General features: G+C 41.8%; 1 protein-coding gene across 3 annotated transcripts in view; it reads right to left on the bottom strand.

The window, feature by feature from the left end:
• Positions 1–19,846, bottom strand: part of THSD4 (thrombospondin type 1 domain containing 4) — a 687,670-nt gene that overhangs the window by 80,436 nt on the left and 587,388 nt on the right. The window lies entirely within an intron of this gene.

The raw sequence follows: 19,846 nt of genomic DNA, 5'->3' as shown, positions 1-19,846 counted from the left end.
TCCTCCACCCTTGATCACTTCATATAGCACTGGTTTCTCTCTGATTTGAAGGCCCAAAGTGGACTTTTTATCCTTCCCTAGGCCAAACAGTTTACGTCAGAGTCGGTGAAGATGGTATCACTATGTACTTCTCGTTCAGAGTGGCTAAGGCTTGCCATGTCTTCACGTCACAGTCTGGATTCAAACTTGGGTTTAGGCTACAACACACTTGATGTTTTCACTGCCATCATGCTTCTCCCTGGTCTGTCATACAAATCATTGTAGCTAGGGGTTGTAGCCAACTGGCCCATGTATGTCCAGGACCAAGTGCCTGGTTCATGGTGGTTGCTGGACACATGCATAATAACTGAATAAATACTTAGCTCTGAATTATATAATACAGGGTTGTATTAGTCTGTTCTCACACTGCTAATAAAGACATGCCTGAGACTGGGTAATTCATAAGGGAAAAGAGGTTTAATTGACTCACAGTTCCACATGGCTGGGGAGACGTCACCATCATGGTGGAAGGTGAAGGAGGAGCAAAGTCATGTCTTACATGGTGGCAGGCAAGCGAGCATGTGCAGGGCAACTCCTCTTTATAAAACCATCCGATCTCATGAAACTTATTCACTGTCACAACAGCAAGGGAAGACCCATCCCCATGATTCCATTACCTCCCACCCAGGCCCTCCCACAACACGTGGGAATTATGGGAGCTGCGATCTGAGATTTGGGTGGAGACACAGCCAAACCATATCAAAGATGAATATAATGTGCTATCTTGTCACTTAGCAATTTTCATGTTAGGGTGCTAACTCTAAGAAAACTGGTTTCTTGGGGAGAAATCACTTTAAGTTCTGTTAAAAACTTTGTAGAGTTTTTCATTAAATATTGGCTAAAATTTGCCAAGATCCTTGCCCCCTCACCAGAGACAGGGGCCGAAAACAGCGCTGATAAGGAAGAAATTAAGGAGGCTCCCCAGGAATTAGACCCATCTCCATCTACCCCAGGCTGTGGTAGAACCTTAGGCCGGCAGCTGAGCCACGCAGCTGGACTCAGTGCCTACATATCAGAGTACCAAGCCCCTGAGGCCCTGTTCCCAGTGCTATGTAAGACCCTGTCCCCTCTCTTTGCTGTATCTCAGGTTATAACACTTACAGGTTCCTCCCTTGCTGACTCAGGCCACTAACCAGGAATGACTGAGTGAAACATTAAGATGCCAATGGATAGCTGAGCAAATGACATAAGCTAATGGAAGTATGTTCAATCTCCCTTGTAATCTAACACAAATTAAAATAATAAAACTGTATCATTTTCACCTGCCATATAACAACAACAGAAAAATTAAATGATAATAGAGATTTCTGGGTCTACATGATGAGACAATCATATAAGAACAGAAGCCTGGCTGGGCATGGTGGCTCACGCCTGTAACCCTAGCACTCTGAGAAGCCCAGGCAGCCAGATCACCTGAGGTCAGGGGTTTGAGACCAGCCTGGCCAACACGGCAAATCCCTGTCTCTACTAAAAATACAAAAATTAGCTGGGCATGGTGCATGGCTATAATCCCAGCTACTCAGGAGGCAGGAGAATCCTTTGAACCCAGGAGGCAGAGGTTGCAGTGATCTGAGATCGCACTACAGCCTGGGCAACAGAGTGAGCCTCCACTTCTTTTTTTTTTTATTATTATACTTTAAGTTCTAGGGTACATGTGCACAACGTGCAGGTTTGTTACATATGTATACATGTGCCATGTTGGTGTGCTGCACCCATTAACTTGTCATTTACATTAGGTATATCTCCTAATGCTATCCCTCCCCCCACCCCCTCCCTACAATAGGACCCAGTGTGTGATGTTCCCCTTCCCGAGTCCAAGTGATCTCATTGTTCAATTCCCACCTATGAGTGAGAACATGCGGTATTTGGTTTTCTGTTCTTGCGATAGTTTGCTGAGAATGATGGTTTCCAGCTGCATCCATGTCCCTACAAAGGACACGAACTCATCCTTTTTTATGGCTGCATAGTATTCCATGGTGTATATGTGCCACATTTTCTTAATCCTGTCTGTCACTGATGGACATTTGGGTTGATTCCAAGTCTTTGCTATTGTGAATAGTGCCACAATAAACATACGTGTGCATGTGTCTTTATAGCAGCATGACTTATAATCCTTTGGGTATATCCCCAGTAATGGGATGGCTGGGTCAAATGGTATTTCTAGTTCTAGATCCTTGAGGAATCACCACACTGTTTTCCACAATGGTTGAACTAGTTTACAGTCCCACCAACAGTGTAAAAGTGTTCCTATTTTTCCATATCCTCTCCAGCACCTGTTGTTTCCTGATTTTTTAATGATCGCCATTCTAACTGGTGTGAGATGGTATCTCATTGTGGTTTTGATTTGCATTTCTCTGATGACGAGTGATCATGAGCATTTTTTCATGTGTCTGTTGGCTGTATGAATGTCTTCTTTTGAGAAGTGTCTGTTCATATCCTTTGCCCACTTTTTGATGGGGTTTTTTTTTTTTTCTTGTAAATTTGATTGAGTTCTTTATAGGTTCTGGATATTAGCCCTTTGTCAGATGAGTAGATTGCAAAAATTTTCTCCCATTCTGTAGGTTGCCTGTTCACTCTGATGGTAGTTTCTTTTGCTGTGCAGAAGCTCTTTAGTTTAATTAGATGCCATTTGTCAATTTTGGCTTTTGTTGCCGTTGCTTTTGGTGTTTTAGACATTAAGTCCCTGCCCATGCCTATATCCTGAATGGTATTACTTAGGTTTTCTTCTAGGGTTTTTACGGTTTTAGGTCTAACATTTAAGTCTCTAATCCATCTTGAACTAATTTTCGTGTAAGGAGTAAGGAAAGGATCCAGTTTCAGCTTTCTACTTATGGCTAGCCAATTTTCCCAGCACCAATTAATAAATAGGGAATCCTTTCCCCATTTCTTGTTTTTGTCAGGTTTGTCAAAGATCAGGTGGCTACAGATGTGTGGTATTATTTCAGAGGGCTCTGTTCTGTTTCATTGGTCTATAACTCTGTTTTGGTACCAGTACCATGCTGTTTTGGTTACTGTAGCCTTGTAGTATAGTTTGAAGTCAGGTAGCATGATGCCTGCAGCTTTGTTCTTTTGGCTTAGCCTTGTCTTGGCAATGCGAAGGTTGCAGTGAGCTGAGATTGCACCACTGCACTACAGCCTGGGCAATAGAGTGAGCCTCCATTTCAAAAAAAAAAAAAAAAAAAAAAAAAAAGAGCAGGGGCCAGAAACCTTTCAAAACTAGGTGTCAGATTTGCTCATTTACTCAAACTGTTTTTTAAGCATCCATTAATGTGCCATGTGCTGGGTGCATACAATAGTGGACAGAGAGGCATGGACTCTGCCTCCTTTGAGGGAAACCAGGTTGCTGAAAGGGAGAATGGTGGGAAGGGAGTGCAGTGGTCAGGGAAGACGTCTCCTAGGAGGTGCCTGAGTGTGGGGAAGGAGCCAGCCTTGTGAAGAGCTGGGAAGTGCATTGCAGAAAGAAAGAACAGTCTGTGCGAAGGCCCTGTGGTCAGAATAACTTGATTTGAAGAACTGACAGGAAGCCCAGTTGATGACTTTTGTCCTCATGAAGAGACATAATCATGTTGGTTCTTCTGGAGGTAGATGGGTTACAGGGTGGCAATAGCATTCTCAAGTAACATTGTGCATAGGAGGGGCAGAAGTTGGCTCACATGAGAATCAAGAAATTTAACGAAGCTGAGCCCCCAAATTCAGGGTCTTAAATCTAATACAAATTATTAACCATCCTTCCCTGGGCCTCCCCTTCCTTATATATAAAATGTTAGGATTGAATGAAAGATCTCCAAGGACTCTTTAAGTGAAAAATTCTTTTAAAAGATTCAATTTAATTAAAATAATGAGTTCAGAATGATGAAATGAATCAATTAACTAAGAGTTTAAATATGACTATGAGCTCCAGAGGCTTGATGGCAACTTCCTCCTGCCTTTCCCTGGTCCTGTTACAACATTCCAGGCTGCAGGGTCCCTGGACGAGGCCTGCCCTCAAGGAAGAATTCTGAGGAGCAGGAGCAGCAAGCAGATGGGAGCACCTGACCCGTAAGGAGGAAGTCATGGATGGATCTGCAGACAGTCAGATTTCTGAAGACTGTCAGTTCAGAATACCTCAGATGGAGAGGAGGCCTGGCAAGGGGCATCTGGTCCGAAGACGCTTTTCAGATTTGATTTATAGGCTGTGCAGCAGTGTTACCTCTGGCAGTTTTATTTTCCATATGTTTTTCATCAGCACAATTTTAATTTTTTTTTAATCACAGAAGCAATTCATGATCATTAAAAAAAATTTAAGCCTCCTAAAAGAAGTGGAAGGTCTCACTTCTTCTTCTGCTTAGCCCCAATCTCACTTCACTCCACAAGGATAACCACTTTTAACAATCAGTGAGAATTCTTCCAGATCTTTCTGTGCATGTGCAGACAGGCATAAACAAAATTATATAAGTTCATATGTATTTTTTAATACAAAATGGGACCCTACTATAATTTTTTTAGCCCACTATCATTTTAAGGATCTTCATTTCATGTTGTTAAATATAGAGCTAGTCCATTATTTTTAATGGTTAAAGAGTGTTTCATAGGATGGAAATAATATCACATTTAATCATTTTTCTATTGTTGGATAGTTAGGTTGCATTTAATCTTTTCAGCTTATAAAACTGGTTGCAATGGACATTCTTGTAAAGGTCTTTGTGCTCTTAATGATTATTTTGCTAAATCAAGGCTTTGCATACTGTGGCACATTATACTCTCAACACTTGGTGAGAGTTGTGAACTTTTCCCCCAGTCCCCTACCCCATATTGTATTTTGCCATCATTTTACATTTCTGTAATCTGCCAGGTAAAATTGTACCCCATTGTAACAATCTAAATAGTCCTGATTACTAGTGGGTATAAGTATCTTTTAATATATTTAAAAATCACTGGTACTTTTTCCCCTGGGAATTACTTGCATACATCCTTTGCCTCTTTTACACTGGGTTGTTTTATCTTTTCTTAGTGAACTTCAGGAGCTTTAAAAGTATTAAGGATATTAGCTATTAGCCCTTTGTTGAGAAATATTATTTCTCATTCTGTCATTTTTTTTTTTTGAGATGGAGTCTCGCTCTGTCGCCCAGGCTGGAGCACAGTGGCGCAAACTCAGCTCACTGCAAGCTCCACCTCCTGGGTTCATGCCATTCTCCTGCCTCAGTCTCCCAACTAGCTGGGACCACAGACGCCCGCCACCACACCCAGCTAATTTATTTGTACTTTTAGTAGAGACGGGGTTTCACCGTGTTAGCCAGGATGGTTTCGAACTCCTGACATCGTGATCCGCCCGCCTCGACCTCCCAAAGTGGTGGGATTACAGGGATGAGCCACCGCGCCTGGCCCCTGTCATTTGTCTTTAATAGTGCCTTTTGACATACAAAAGCCTCCAATTCTTATTAAATCAAATTTGTAAACCTTTTTAATGCTTATAGAGGCCAAAAGAGTTCAGTTCTTGTCAGAAAGTCTCTTCTCACCACATAACTTAAAAATATTTTCCTGGGATATTTTTATAGATTTTATTTTTCTATATTTTCTTTTGGTATATTTATAGGTTTTATCTTGGTATATATTGTGACACAGAGATCTAACTTTTTTTTAATAATCATGACTAATTATCCTAATGCTGATTATTGAGTTGTTTCCTCAATTATTTAAATGTGCTTTTATCATATACTACAAACCGGGTCTATTTCTAGATTATTTCATTTCATTACAATCTCTTTGGTATCCCTGCGCCTTCCCCACAGTGTTTTAATTGCTGTGGGTTTATAAAATTTTCCTATCTTGTAGGACACATTTTCACTTCATCTTTATTCAAAACCTTTTGGCTACTCTTGAACATTTGCTCTTCCAGATGAACTTTAAAATCAGGTGATTTTCATGAAAACTCCATTGGAATATTGAGGAGCTTTAAAAATTGAATTTATGGATTAATTTGGGGGAAACTGATGGCTTTTTAGTAAGGAGTTGTCTTAGACTGGAATATTTTGTTTTGTTGTTTAAATTTTATCTCCTTTAGTAAACTTTTTTTTTTCCCTATGGTTCTTGTACATTTATTGTTTCATTTATTTCAAATATTTTAATATTTTTGTTGCTATAGTGAATGGCATCTTGTTAAAACTACATGATCTATATGGTTATTGCTTATATATAGGAAAGCTATTGAGTTTTAAATGTTTACTTGATCTGGACACTGTCATGAATATATGATTAGGTCTAACAGTTTTTCATAAATTGTCAATAATTTTGTTGTGAAGAAATCATGTCATACATAAAGTGGGTTTTATCCTTTTTCTACAACCTTTATACCTCATTTATTTTTCTTGTCTCATTTCATTGGCTGGAACCTTCATAGTGATATTGAGTATCCTTATTTTTTCCTTGAAATAGGATTGGCTCTCTTGTTTCACTTTTAGGTATGATGAATACTATTGAACTCCAGTAGACTTTCCTTATCAAATCAAGGAATTTTACTTCTATTCTTAGCTTTTTATTAATTTATACAGATTGGGTGGTAAATATCAAGTACTTTTTCAGTATCAATTAAGATGATATTTTTCTCTTAAAATCTTGGTGCAGTACTATTCACAATAGCAAAGACTTGGAATCAACCCAAATGTCCATCAGTGACAGACTGGATTAAGAAAATGTGGCACATATACACCATGTAATACTATGCAGCCATAAAAAAGGATGAGTTTGTGTCATTTGTAGGGACATGGATGCAGCTGGAAACCATCATTCTCAGCAAACTATCGCAAGAACAGAAAACCAAACACTGCATGTTCTCACTCATAGGTGGGAACTGAACAATGAGATCACTTGGACTCGGGAAGGTGAACAACACACACCGGGGCCTATCACAGGGAGGGGGAAGGAGGAGGGGGGAGGGAGGAGGGGGGAGGGATTGCATTGGGAGTTATACCTGATGTAAATGACGAGTTGATGGGTGCTGATGAGTTGATGGGTGCAGCACACCAACATGGCACAAGTATACATATGTAACAAACCTGCACATTATGCACATGTACCCTAGAACTTAAAGTATTTAAAAAAAAAAATCTTGGTGCAGTAATAGATATTCTAAAATTAAGCAATCTTTTTATTCCTGGAATTATTTGGATTTTTAAAATTGACTACAATTTTCCCCCCACAAAGTTTTTCTGATGAGATTGGCCATGAAACAATATATTGTTTCGTCATATTAATATAGAAAACTCATTCCATCAAGAACAGAATTCTAGACCTGCCATCTCTCAACCAATTCCTGTTGCTTGGCACTTTCAGGCATGGAAGCTCTTGATGAAAGTATGGCACAGAAAGCTGTAAGACCTCAGCATGGACTCAGGTTTGGATGTGACTTTGGCAAACTCTGGGCTGTCCCTGTCAAGTAAAATGTGAAATGTCTAATGCAGAGAAACAAATGGAATAACTGGCTTTAAAAAAACCACTTTACTGAGGTATAATTGACATTTAAAAAGCTGTACCTATTTAGTGTATATGATAAGCTTTAGAGACTGTGACGTCACCACAATCTATGCCATAAACACATTAATCACTTCCAAAAGTTTCCTCCCATCCTCTTTATTATTGCTATTTTGTGACAAGAATACTTAAAATAAGATCTACCCTTTTAACAAATTTTTAAGTATGCAATACAGTCTTGTTAACCGTAAGCCCTATGCTGTATTGTAGAGCTCTAGGACTTACTAATCTTTTATAACTGAAACTTTGTACCCTTTGGATAACACCTCCCATTTCCCCCTTCCTGCCAGGCTCTAGCAACCATCACTCTACTCTTCGCTTTTATGAGTTTGGTTATTTTAGATTCCTCATATAAGTGGTATCATGTAATATTCATCTTTCTGTGCCTGGCTTATTTCACTTGGCATAATGTCCTTCAGGTTCACCCATATTGTCACAAATGTCAGAATTTCTCTCCCTTTTTAAGGCTTAATAATATTTCATTGGGTGTGTGTGTGTGTGTGTGTGTGTGTGTATTTCACAAGTTCTTTATCCATTCATCTATCGATACACATTTAGGTTGCTTCTGTGTTTTGGCTATTGTAAATAATGCTGCAAGAAACATGGGAGTTCGCTGATCTCAACTGAAATCAGGATCTCCTGATCCTGATATATATACCCAGCAACCCAGGGATTGCTGGATCATATGGTAGTTTTATTTTTCATTTTTTGAGGAACCTCCATACTGTTTTTCATAGTGGCTGCACCCATTTATATTCCCACTACCAGTGTGTAAGGGGGCACATTTCTCCGCATCCTTGTCAACACTTATCTTTTGTTTGATAATGGCCACTCTAACAGAGTTTATTCTCCTCCCTCAGATTCTACCTTAGCACCCAGCTGACTGCATTCCAGATGGTTGTTTAACCTTCTGTCTCTCCTCTAGACTGAGTTATCCAAGGGCAGGGAGTGGTACTTATTTATCTGTATGGCTCCAACATCTACTGCAATAGGCATCAGGAAGTGACAAGCACCAAATGATTTTCAAGGAGTGTGCCACATAGCCCCCAGGTCCTGGGGCAGTCCTGAGGGACTCTGCAGTGTGAGAAGGGGCTGAACTGAGGAGGTAGAGGCCCTTGGCCCCCTCTTCAGTGAGAGAACAGCCTTCTGTGTTTCATTCATGTGCTAAAGTGGGAGTTCTGTGCCATATTTCATCTATAAAATATCTACCCCCATAAAAACAATAAAAAGGATTATTTCTACCATATTCCCTTTCCACGCATACATAGAGAAGAAAAAACTTCAAAGATGAGACATCATATCTTGTGCTGCAAAATGAAGTTATATTTTGTAACTGGAAAGATATGATGTTCTACAAATCACCAATAACATCTCCCCTGCAAAATACTTAACTCAAATGCAGTTTTTGCAAACACCATAATTTTCAAAATCCTAAATGTTAATCAGTGTTAGCAAAGTTGCCCTCTCTTCTTTCATTTACCTAGTACACTTTGGACTGATCTGAATTCTGCAGCATTCCTTTTCTATGGTGTCCATAATCACCACGTGTTCCCTCCTCTCCTGTCATCTGGATCCCAGTGCATACTCTTTCTTTACAGTGGAGCCCCTTGGATGTGCCCTACTTCTTCCCCTGCCTGCTGGCCCTGGGATCCTCTGGAAGAGGCTTCTGGGAGACAGGTGTGTCTCTATGTCAATGTGCCTATGCACCCACTTCCCCTGAGCAGGAGTTGTCCTGAAATGGAGACCAAGTTTGACCACTGAAGCTGCTGTGTCCCAGCAAGTCCCACCCCCAACCGGCTCCTTTACGCCCTAATTTCATGCACCTCTCACAGATCTTCTTCATGCTGCTGTCCTCCATCCCCTTTTCTATTCCATCATCTCACCCTCCTGCACAGCTCCTCCACCTCATTTTCTGATTCGTTTCTTTCTAAGTTCTCTGATTTAATATTCCTTCCGGTATTCTCTCTGGCACATTTTCCCTCATGCTTCTCCATTCTATACTATAACTTGTATCTGTGGGCTCTTAACAGTGGCCACTCAAATCATCCCCTTTTGCTCCTTCCCCAACTCTTATCACCCAGTTGCCAAAGGGCACTCCCTCCTTCCTTTCTCCCATTCTTCCCACCCTAGAAGCTGTGCATTCTGAAGGCTGCCTCTCCAAGTTGCATGGACTTGTGACTGCCCTGCACACTGCACTGTGATAGACCTGGACACTTTGTGTTGTATTTTCAGGCTTTGGGTGGACTTGTGGCTGGGAGTGGTTTTATATCACCTATAGGCCTCTGTACTAGTTCTCTCCTTCATTCTTCCCTATAGATCATCTCCCTTTCTCTCTGCTTGCCTCAAAGCCCTGAGTGGAGTGGGCTGGAAGGAAGCATGAGTTTTCCTGTACTTGGATTTGGTATTCTTTCTCTTTTTAATGTTATTTTTAACTCACTGCTCTCAAGGTATGCCCAGGGTGTGATTTTTGTGTCTTTTCCTTTCTCCCTTTTTTGATCTATATCATCTGGGAAGGAAATATTGGGATGTGGGCATCTGGCTGCCACCATTATCTTCAGCTACTTGGAAGCCCCCATTTTCTCCTTTTAACTGATAATAGCTATGCCATAGTTTCAATATGCATTTCATATTGAAATGTGATCCTGAATGTGTTGGGAGGTGGCGCCTAGTGGGAGGTGTTTGGGTCATTGCGGGTGGATCCCTCAGGAATGGCTTTGTGTCCTTTTAGCTATAGTGAGTGAATTCTCTTCTGATGAGATGGTATTAGTTTTCATGAGAAGGGATTAGTTCCCAAAAGAGTGGGTTGTTATAAAGTGAGGTTCCTCCTCCTGTTTGGTCCCTCTCTTCACATAGGTCTGCCTCTCCTCTGACCTTCTCCACCGTGTTGTGACATAGCACGAAAGCCCTCACCAGAGACCACAGCCATGCTCTTGAACTTCTCAGCCTGCAGAACTATGAGCTAAATAAACCTCTTTTCTTTATAAATTACCCAGTCTCAGGTATTTTTAAAACAGCAACACAAAATGGCCTAAGAAAAGGTACCATAAACAGGAATTTTCAACAAATTAGATACTTTATATAATACTAGTAAAACTAGCTAACATTTATTGAGGCCTCTCTGTGCCCCAGGCATGTCCTGCATGCTTTATCTGTATTAACTCATTTAGTTATCACAATCATTTTACCTCTGCTATTTACATTTTACAGATAAATTAAGTAACTTGCCCAACACACACTTATTCTCTTCTATAATCTTCACAAAGTCTCTGGGTAGGCATTATTAGCTTCATTGTATAGAACAGAAGCAGAAGCTCTGACAGGCTGGGTAACTTGCCCAAGGTCACAGAGCTAACAATGAGGAAGAGTCAAGATTTGAATCTAGTTCTGAAGGTATTCTTCTCCCTGGTGAAGGAAGAAGAAAGCAACGTCTGTCCTGTCTCCTGAGTGTGTAGAGGCTGTGGTTTCCTGGGTTGGCTGGGACTCAGGCCACTTTCTTACCTGCCTCTGTGGTGGTCACCATCATCTGTACCTTCACTAGGGGAGAATGGCTCTGCAATCAGCAAAACTCACCATTATGGGAAATGTTACAATCAAATACCCTGGGCTCTAACACACACATACATACACACACACACACACACACACACGCACATGCACCCACACAAATAAATATGTTTTATATATATATACACGCACATTATTAAAAACAAAAAATCTAATGCCTGCTGCCCATATTACAGCATCTCAAGAAAATTACAGGTATCAGGAATGGAACCTGCACACACACATACATACCCACACACTCATACATCCACACACACACACCCACACACAATAAAAGGATAGAAGAGAGAATCTGTAGATTAGAGAGGCTTAAAGGACTTAATTAAAAATGGGCCAGGCTAAACCCTAATGCCTAGGGATGCACACTTGGGTAATAAAATTATAAAGAAATGCAAGGAAATGATTTCTCTAAAAGTCAGGAGAGGAAGGGAGGGAGCAAAGATTGGGACACAGCCTGTGGAGGGGCCTCTGGGACTAGCAGAGTTCTAGTTCTTTCCCTCATAATAGCTCATTAAGCTACACACATGTTCCGTGGAAGGTTTTGGAAAGAGGGCTGTGAGGAGACAGAATGAGATATGAATTCAAGATGCACAGAAGGCAAACTTCAAATTAAGAGAGAGCCAGGGCCGTCACGTGCACTGCTGGTTCCTTGGCGCACCTCTCCATCTCCTGTGGGCTGCTGCACTTAGGGCCATCCTGGCAGCCAGGTGCACACGGCTCCAGGTGGATGCAGGGGAGCGTTCTGGGTGGTTTGCTGTGGTCCTGTGGGGTCTAGTGTGGTGGTCTTCGGTGCTATCAAGGGGCTATGAACTGCCTCAGAGTTGTACTTCAGGCTTCTCCTGACAAAGCTACACAGAGTTATAACAGCATGTCCTGAAAATTTCAGTTCAGTTCTTGGTAGCTGCACTTTTTCTTGGGATACCATAATATGGGCAGCAATTGCTGGATTTCTTGTTTTTAACAGTTCTTTTGTTTGGAATCAGACATTTTTCACTCAGTTAAAATCTGAACACATTATTTCTTACAACTGCATATGAATTCCCAATTATTTCAATAAAAATTTCAATTAAACTATACAGAGAAATGAAAAGTTAAATTGCCAGGCAACTTGCTGAACAACTGGAAGGAAAATGTTTAATCCTTGCAAAAGCTTAACCATGTCAAAAGAAAATATGTTGACCCAGAGTCATACTTAAAAGATGCCAGACCTTTATTAAAAGTCATCAGAGACAGCAGATCTTAGAGTCAACTGATGAAAAGCTAAACAGATCCAAACCTATATTTTGGGATAAAATAGATTATAAAGAGAAAGAAACTGAAAGAAGAGAAATCCAAGTATTCTGAATGAGATGAACTAACCATGACATGATGAGAAGGATAAAGCCACCAGAACATAGATGGAAATCCATTCCGTCTCTCATGGTTTTTCCAAATAGAGGATCTGACCAAGAGCATTTCTCACATGCTTTCCACCAAAGGGTCCACCTTCATCTGAAAGGAGATCTTTATTTTCGCTTCTACTCAATGTCCAACCTTGACACTGGCTTTTCTTTTTTTTTGAAATAGGGTCTCACTCTGTCATCCAGGCCTGAGTGCAGTGCTGTATGATTCTGTTCTCATGCTGCTAATAAAGACATACCTGAGATTGGGTAATTTATAAAGGAAAGAGGCTTAATGGACTCACAGTTCCACATGGCTGGGGAAGCCTCACAATCATGGCAGAAGATGAAGGAAGAGCAAAGGCGGCAGGCAAGAAAGAGTAGGAGCCAAGTGAAAAGAGAAACCCCTTACAAAATCATCAGATCTTGGGAGACTTGTTCACTACCATGAGAACAGTATGGGGGGAACCACCCCCATGATTCAATTATCTTCCACTGGGTCTCTCCCACAACACATGGGAATTATGGGAGCTACAATTCAAGGTGAGATTTGGGTGGAGACACAGCCAAACCATATCAAGTGGTGAGATCATGGCTCACTGCAACCTCCTGGGCACAAAGCGATCCTCTCATCTCATCTTCCAAGTAGCTGGGACTACCGGTGTGCACTACAACACCCAGCTAATTTTTGTTTTTTTGTACAGACCAGGTTTCACTATGTTGACGAGGCTGGTCTTGAACTCCTGGGCTCAAGCGATCTGCCCGCCTTGGCCTCCCAAAGTGCTAGGATTACAGGTGTGAGCCACCGCGCCCAGCTGGCTTTGTTTCTTTATCCACCAATTTAGGATCCTTGCTGCTACTGGATCTAAAGAGACAGATCATGAGACTCGGACTTCCTTTTCCTTCTGCCCCACCAGAAAGAATGTATGGACCACCCCAGGATGCTTCGCTTCCTCTTAGTAGGAAGCATCCTGGCCTTCCACATCCTTTGATAGCAATAAGAAATGTCTATCTCCTAAAAGGTTTTCCTGATTTTCCTCCCCCATAGGCTAGGTCTTCCCCCACCCTCCCCACATCCTGAAATTATTGAGCTAACATCAGGGTTGCTTTCATCTTCAAACGAACCTATCACTAAACATCCATAACCATAGCAAGAACTTTGAGACCTTTTTATCTCCCTTTAAAAGCAATTTGGACTTCACTCTCATTATCTGTTTAGGAAACTGCTCTTCCTTAAGTTATTATTCTTTGTCCACTTGGAAGTTTTATGGAATTATAATTTCAGGAGACTGACTTGTAAATAGTTTCTTTAAATACTTAAAAGCTAGCTTTAAACATTAAAATATGACCTAGGTCAGCATTTCCCCAAATTGTCTTCCTTGGAACATGAGTCTCTTCAGAGAACGATGCTTCTTATTACCAGGAACACAGCCAGCAGACGTCATCTGCAGCACCTTGGTGCCACTCTCTGCCTCCCCACTTTCTCCTGCTGCTTCCCTTTAAGTACCCTCAGAGGTCAGAGCTACACTCCCACTCAGAGATCTCGTAGTTCATTCCCTCAAGCACAGAGGAGGAGACACAGAGTTGACCAACTTGAGAGTTGGGCTCTAGTGGCTGAGCTGAGGTCACCCTGGCCAGCTCCGGACCTACAGCTTACTGGTAGCTCCCTGCATACTGCAGAGCTAAATCTTCCAACTCAGTGAATGAAACGAAACAAAAAACAAATCAAAAGAAAAACAAAAAGTCTACAGTGGAAGAATATATGTCTTGCCATAAAGTATAGCTTTTACTCTGGCTAAATCACCTTGGCATCCAACAATGTAGAACTGGGGAAAAAAGTCCTGTCGTGTTTTGAGGGATGGTCTGGAATCATAATTCCAGCAAGATGACCTCATAATCTATGTAATTCTTGAAAGCCATAGCAGCAGTTCAGTTTAGAATAATAGAAACACTGAAATTAACTCATCTTCAACTTACATGTGCACATACACCCATGTCTCCTTTTATCAGTTTGTGCCTAGATGTTCTGGAACACTCATTTGTATATATTAATGTCCTGGTATTTTGTTACTCTTAAACTAATTATAAGGGAAACTGGCCAGATGGAGGCTCTGGTCATTTGGATAGAGAACATACCCCTGTGATTACTTGTTACTTTTGGTGAACGTCCCAGCTGGAATGTTGTTATCCCTCCCAGAGAGGTTAAACATTCCAGCCCAACCACACTGCTGTGTTTGGCTACTTGAGGTTTCCACCTGGACGACCTGATCTTCGGGAATCTTGATCCTGGTTTCGTTCTCACTCCCCTGGGGATATGCTATGCCAATCTCTCATGTATTTACCGTGTCCAGCTGCCCGGAGTCCATCTGAGCCTCCCAGCAGTGGTTCACTAGGGATCCTGTGCTAGACAAGGGAGAGAATGTCAATCTCTTTCACACCCTAAAAAAAAGAGAAAAACTTTCCAGGGGAGGGAAGAAAAGGCACAGTTCAACTCATCATTACTAAAAGAGACCATGTGTTGAGAGCTGACTGCAAGCCAGGTCATCTACCAGGAGTTTAATCCTGTAATCATTCCCACTTTAGAGATAGGGATCATAAAGGTCAGAGAAATGAAGCAATCTGAGCAAGGCTGTGCAGCCAGAAAGTGATGGCACTGACCTCACTCACCAATGCCTGGATCTAACATCTGTGCTTCCCGTCCAGACAAGCTGTCCCTTAACAATCAGCTAACACCTGAACAGGCATGGTCTCCAGCCAGGTGAAGGCCCTGCTGTGAGTAGCAAGATGGGTTGATGATAAAGCAAGACGAGTGTATTCTTTTCCTATTTGCTGTTGTAACAGATTACCATACGACTTAGTGGCTTAAAGCAATACAAATGTATTATCTTTCAGTTCTGAAGGTCAGAAGCCTGAAATGGATTTCGCTGGGCTAAAATCAAGGAGTTGGCAGGGCTGTGTTCCTTTACAGAAGCTTTAGGGGAAAATTTGTTTCCTTGCCTTTCCAGCTGCTAGAGCTGTATTTCTTGCACTTCTTAGTTTGTGTCCCCTTCCTTCATCTGCAAAGCCAGCAGTTCAGCCTCATCAAATCTCTTTCTGACTCAGCTCTTCTGCCTGCCCCTTCTACCTAGAAGGAGCCTTGTGGTTACACTGGACTCACCTGGATAATCCAGCATAATCTTTCCATCACAAGGGTCTTCATTAGGACTTTAATTCCATCTGCAACATTAATTCCCCTTTGCTAGTGATATGGCTTGGCTGTGTCCCCATCCAAATCTCATTTTGAATTCCCACGTGTTGTGGGAGGGACCCGGTGGGAGGTAATTGAATCATGGGGGTGGGTCTTTCCCATGCTGTTCTCATGATAGTGAAGAAGTCTCACGAGATCTGATGGTTATTATAAGGGGGAGTTTCCCTGCACAAGCTCTCTTTGCCTGCCACCATCCATATAAAATATGACTTGCTCCTCCTTGCCTTCCGCCATGATTCTGAGGCCTCCCCAACCATGTGAAACTGTAAGTCATTAAACCTCTTTCTTTTGTAAATTGCCCAGTCTTGGGTATGTCTTTATCAGCAGTGTGAAATGGACTAATACACCATGCAACTTAACAGGTTCACAGGTTCTGGGGAATAGGCTGTGGACATCTTTGGGGGGCCATTATTCTGTCTACCATAGCGAGTATCAATAAGACTTGGTTCTCCTTGCCATCTCAGGTCCCCACTCCCCAGTTAGGCATATGTACAGACTCTTGGCTCTCACCCTGCTAGACAACCTTGTGACTGTCTAGAAGTACAGACTCTGGCACCATCCCAGGAGGTGGGGAGTGGCAGCTGCAGCTGCATGCCACAAGGATCCCAGATTCTCAGCAAGGATTCTGGGCTTTCGTGATTCCGAAGAAAGAGCCAGCAACACCAAAGAGGACAGTTCCATCAAAAGATCTTAAAAAATGTGAGGCTCAGGCAATTACCCATTAATCAAAAAGCCTTAATACAACTCCAGGGCCAGAGCCAAGGGCAAGGATGGTCCTTCTGCAAAGATCACTCTGGCTGAAATTTGCCTTATTTTTCCACCAAAGATTGACTTTGATGCTTAATTGAATCTGATTCCACTGGGATAAAAAATCTTAACTGGAGAGGAGTTTGAGGGCATTTACTCTATTTTATGTATCACCAGTGGGAAGTTTGAAGAGGCAGATTTGCGTTACATATCAAGGACTTTTGAAGAGCAAGAGCTGTTCTGGGTTGAAGAGGCTGCCTCATGAAGAAGTCAGCTCTAAGCCTCCACTCACGTTCAGGGACGGGGAAGAACGTGGTCCAAACAGGGAGCTCCAGAAAGGATTCTGGACTCAGAACCCAAACTGGAGGGAAATAACACCCGAGGAATCTCCTCCATCGTCCAGAAGAGGTGCTGGCACTTTCATGTGTACTTCTTCTCAATCCCCATGACCTCAATAAGGGTGATGGTATCAGTGCCATTTTATGGATGAGGAAACTGAGGTGATGCCTGCAGTCTTGCCCCAAGTGACACATTTCATCCAGCACAGAGCTAGGAGGACAGCGTGGGTCTTTTTCTATCCCACACACCTCTCTGGTTAGGAGTGAAGCCTGGAGGAAGTTGGCTCTCCTTTGTGGGTTACTGATTTTATGACAGCACTGAAGGGGAAGGCTTATTTTGTATATGGAGGCAGCTTTATACAACATGATCTCCTTTCGTCCTCTCTACCTTCCTCTTATCCTCACTTTATATGTGAGGAGAAGGAGAGTCACAGAGTTCAAATAACAATGCTGAAGATCACAGAGCTGCTCAGTGGCAGACGCAGAATTCAGAGCCTGACTTGAGGCTCCATGTCTGGGGCTTTCTCTGCTGCCCCTTCACGGATGCTGCTTCTGGAAGCCCAGAGCTACTGAGCATCCCGAGGAACCAGATGGTGGCTCCCAGAGCAGAGAGGCCATACCAGGTTCAAAATCCATCCTTAGTCTGACTTTTTTTTTTTCTTTTGAGACAGAGTTTTGCTCTGTTGCCCAGATTGGAGTGCAGTGGCACTATCTCTGCTTACTGCAAGCTCTGCCTCGCGGGTTCACGCCATTCTCCTGCCTCAACCTCCCGAGTAGTTGGGACTACAGGCGCCTGTCACCATGCCAGGCTAATTTGTTGTATTTTTTTAGTAGAGACGGGGTTTCACCATGTTAGCCAGGATGGTCTCGATCTCCTGACCATGTGATCTGCCCACCTCGGCCTCCCAAAGTGCTGGGATTACAGGCGTGAGCCACCACGCCCAGCCTAGTCTGAGTTTTTGAGGGTTAAAAACACTTTGTAGAAATTTCCAGTAGGATTATTAGATATTTTGGTCACATTTTAGGTAAACCATCTTTCAGAATCTCATTGAGGAGGAAGCAAACTGAAGAGTTCTACAGGGCCTTATGGATGGAGTTGTGGTGTGCGGGATCCCTGGCTCTTGCCTGCCAGTCAAAGATGGACAAAAGGCGTTCCTGACCTTTATCTCATGGGCCAAGATGGAGAGGATGCAGGGAAATGGCCTTGCTCAAGAAGAACCATATGCACGTGGTTCTGGAACATCTGTCACAATGGGGAATGAAAATGTCAAAGTAAGCGAATAATTGAAAGAGAAAAAAACACTGGCAGGGGGTGATTATTCCAAGATGTTAACATTTTGCCCTCAAACACAGGTTTTAAAAAATTATAGGCACCTCTCTCTCTTCTCTCTCACAGACACACACACACACAGACACACACACACACACAGAAACAAAACAAAAAAACCCAACAACAAAAAAGAAAAAAAAAAAACCCAAAACAATGAAGATTATTAAACAGGGAACCTAACAGAAGAACGTTATTATTTTTAATTACAGAGGTTTTAATTTTCCTTTTTCATGTATTATTTTTGCAAATAAGCTTCTCATCTAGGCTGGAACTGATAATGAAAAGTTGGGGAAATATTTTATTAACTGGAGTAACAATAGTTTTACACATTAGCGTTTTACTTTTCATTTTTACGAATCAAATGGAATATTGAGTCTCTTAAAAAATTAGGACACAATTCAGAATATGACATCAGGATTAATTCAGTGGAGCATGTAAATGTACTCATCTTTAGGGTGAAGTCTGGGTCCCAGTGATGACTAATTCTACACAAGTTCTTAAAGGCTGAAAGGAAAATGTTCTTTGCAACCTTTGGGAACTATAGAAAAATTAACAGAAGAATTCTGGATGGGGCTCAAGACAGAAGACTGGCTTGTAAAGTCTTCCCACCAGTCAATAAATCAAAATCATATGCTAAATGCTTTATTGCATGCAGAGCGTGCAGTTGGGAACTGTGTAGAATTATGAAGAATGGGAAAATACAGATTTGTGCTCAAGGAGCTTTTGAATTAAAAGGGAAGGTAGAGGCAATTGTTACACAGAATACATCTCAACACATTCGAGCAAAACAAACATCTACAAGAGATTATAACTGAAGCCACAACTGCAGCCTAAAACAGACTTGGCTAATAACAGACTTAGCTCACAAAAGACTCTCAATAAATGTCAGGTGAATGAATGAATAAGTGAAAAAAAATGAATAGGTTAATTTACATATTGGCATAATTTGCATTAGTAATTTCCAAATATTTGTATTCAAATATTTTTGATTGATGAATGGTTGATACAGATGAATTTCTGAGGTGCTGGTTTCTTTTTTTTTTTTTTTGAGGCGGAGTTTTGCTCTTATTGCCCAGGCTGGAGTGTAATGGCACGATCTCGGCTCACTGCAGCATCTGTCTCCCGGGTTCAAGCAATTCTCCTGCCTCAGCCTCCTGAGTAACTGGGATTACAGGCACCCACCACTACGCCCAGCTAATTTTTGTATTTTTTGTAGAGACAGGGTTTCACCATGTTGGTCAGGCGGGTCTCAAACTCCTGGCTTAGGTGATCCACCTGCCTTGGCCCCACAAAGTGCTGGGATTACAGGCATGAACAATGGCGCCTGGCCAAGATGCTGGTTTTTAAGGTTAGCTTGTGAGTCAGCCCTTTTAGTGGTTTTTCATGGTCTCTTATGCCTGTTTTCTAAAAACAGAAAGTGCTGTCAAGAGGAAGCAATAATGCTCTGGTTACAGCTTCCTGGTCCTAACAGCAAATATCTCATAACTTCTAAAAATTAAAGCATAAATTTTCATATAGAATAAAATTTAAAACAGCAAAACCTAACAACATTAAGAGGTGGACTCAATAGTCCTTAAAGAACAAACGATTAAAGAAGGTGGACATCTAGTGAGAAGTATGTAGTTTAATTTTGATTCTCCAGGGGTTAATAGATGCCACTTGCCTCATGCTCAGAGTTGACTATGAAACTTTTATC

This window comes from Macaca fascicularis, chromosome 7 (genome assembly GCF_037993035.2).
Source record: "Macaca fascicularis isolate 582-1 chromosome 7, T2T-MFA8v1.1".
Lineage (NCBI taxonomy): Eukaryota > Metazoa > Chordata > Mammalia > Primates > Cercopithecidae > Macaca > Macaca fascicularis.
This window is presented reverse-complemented; position numbering and strand designations above follow the sequence as displayed.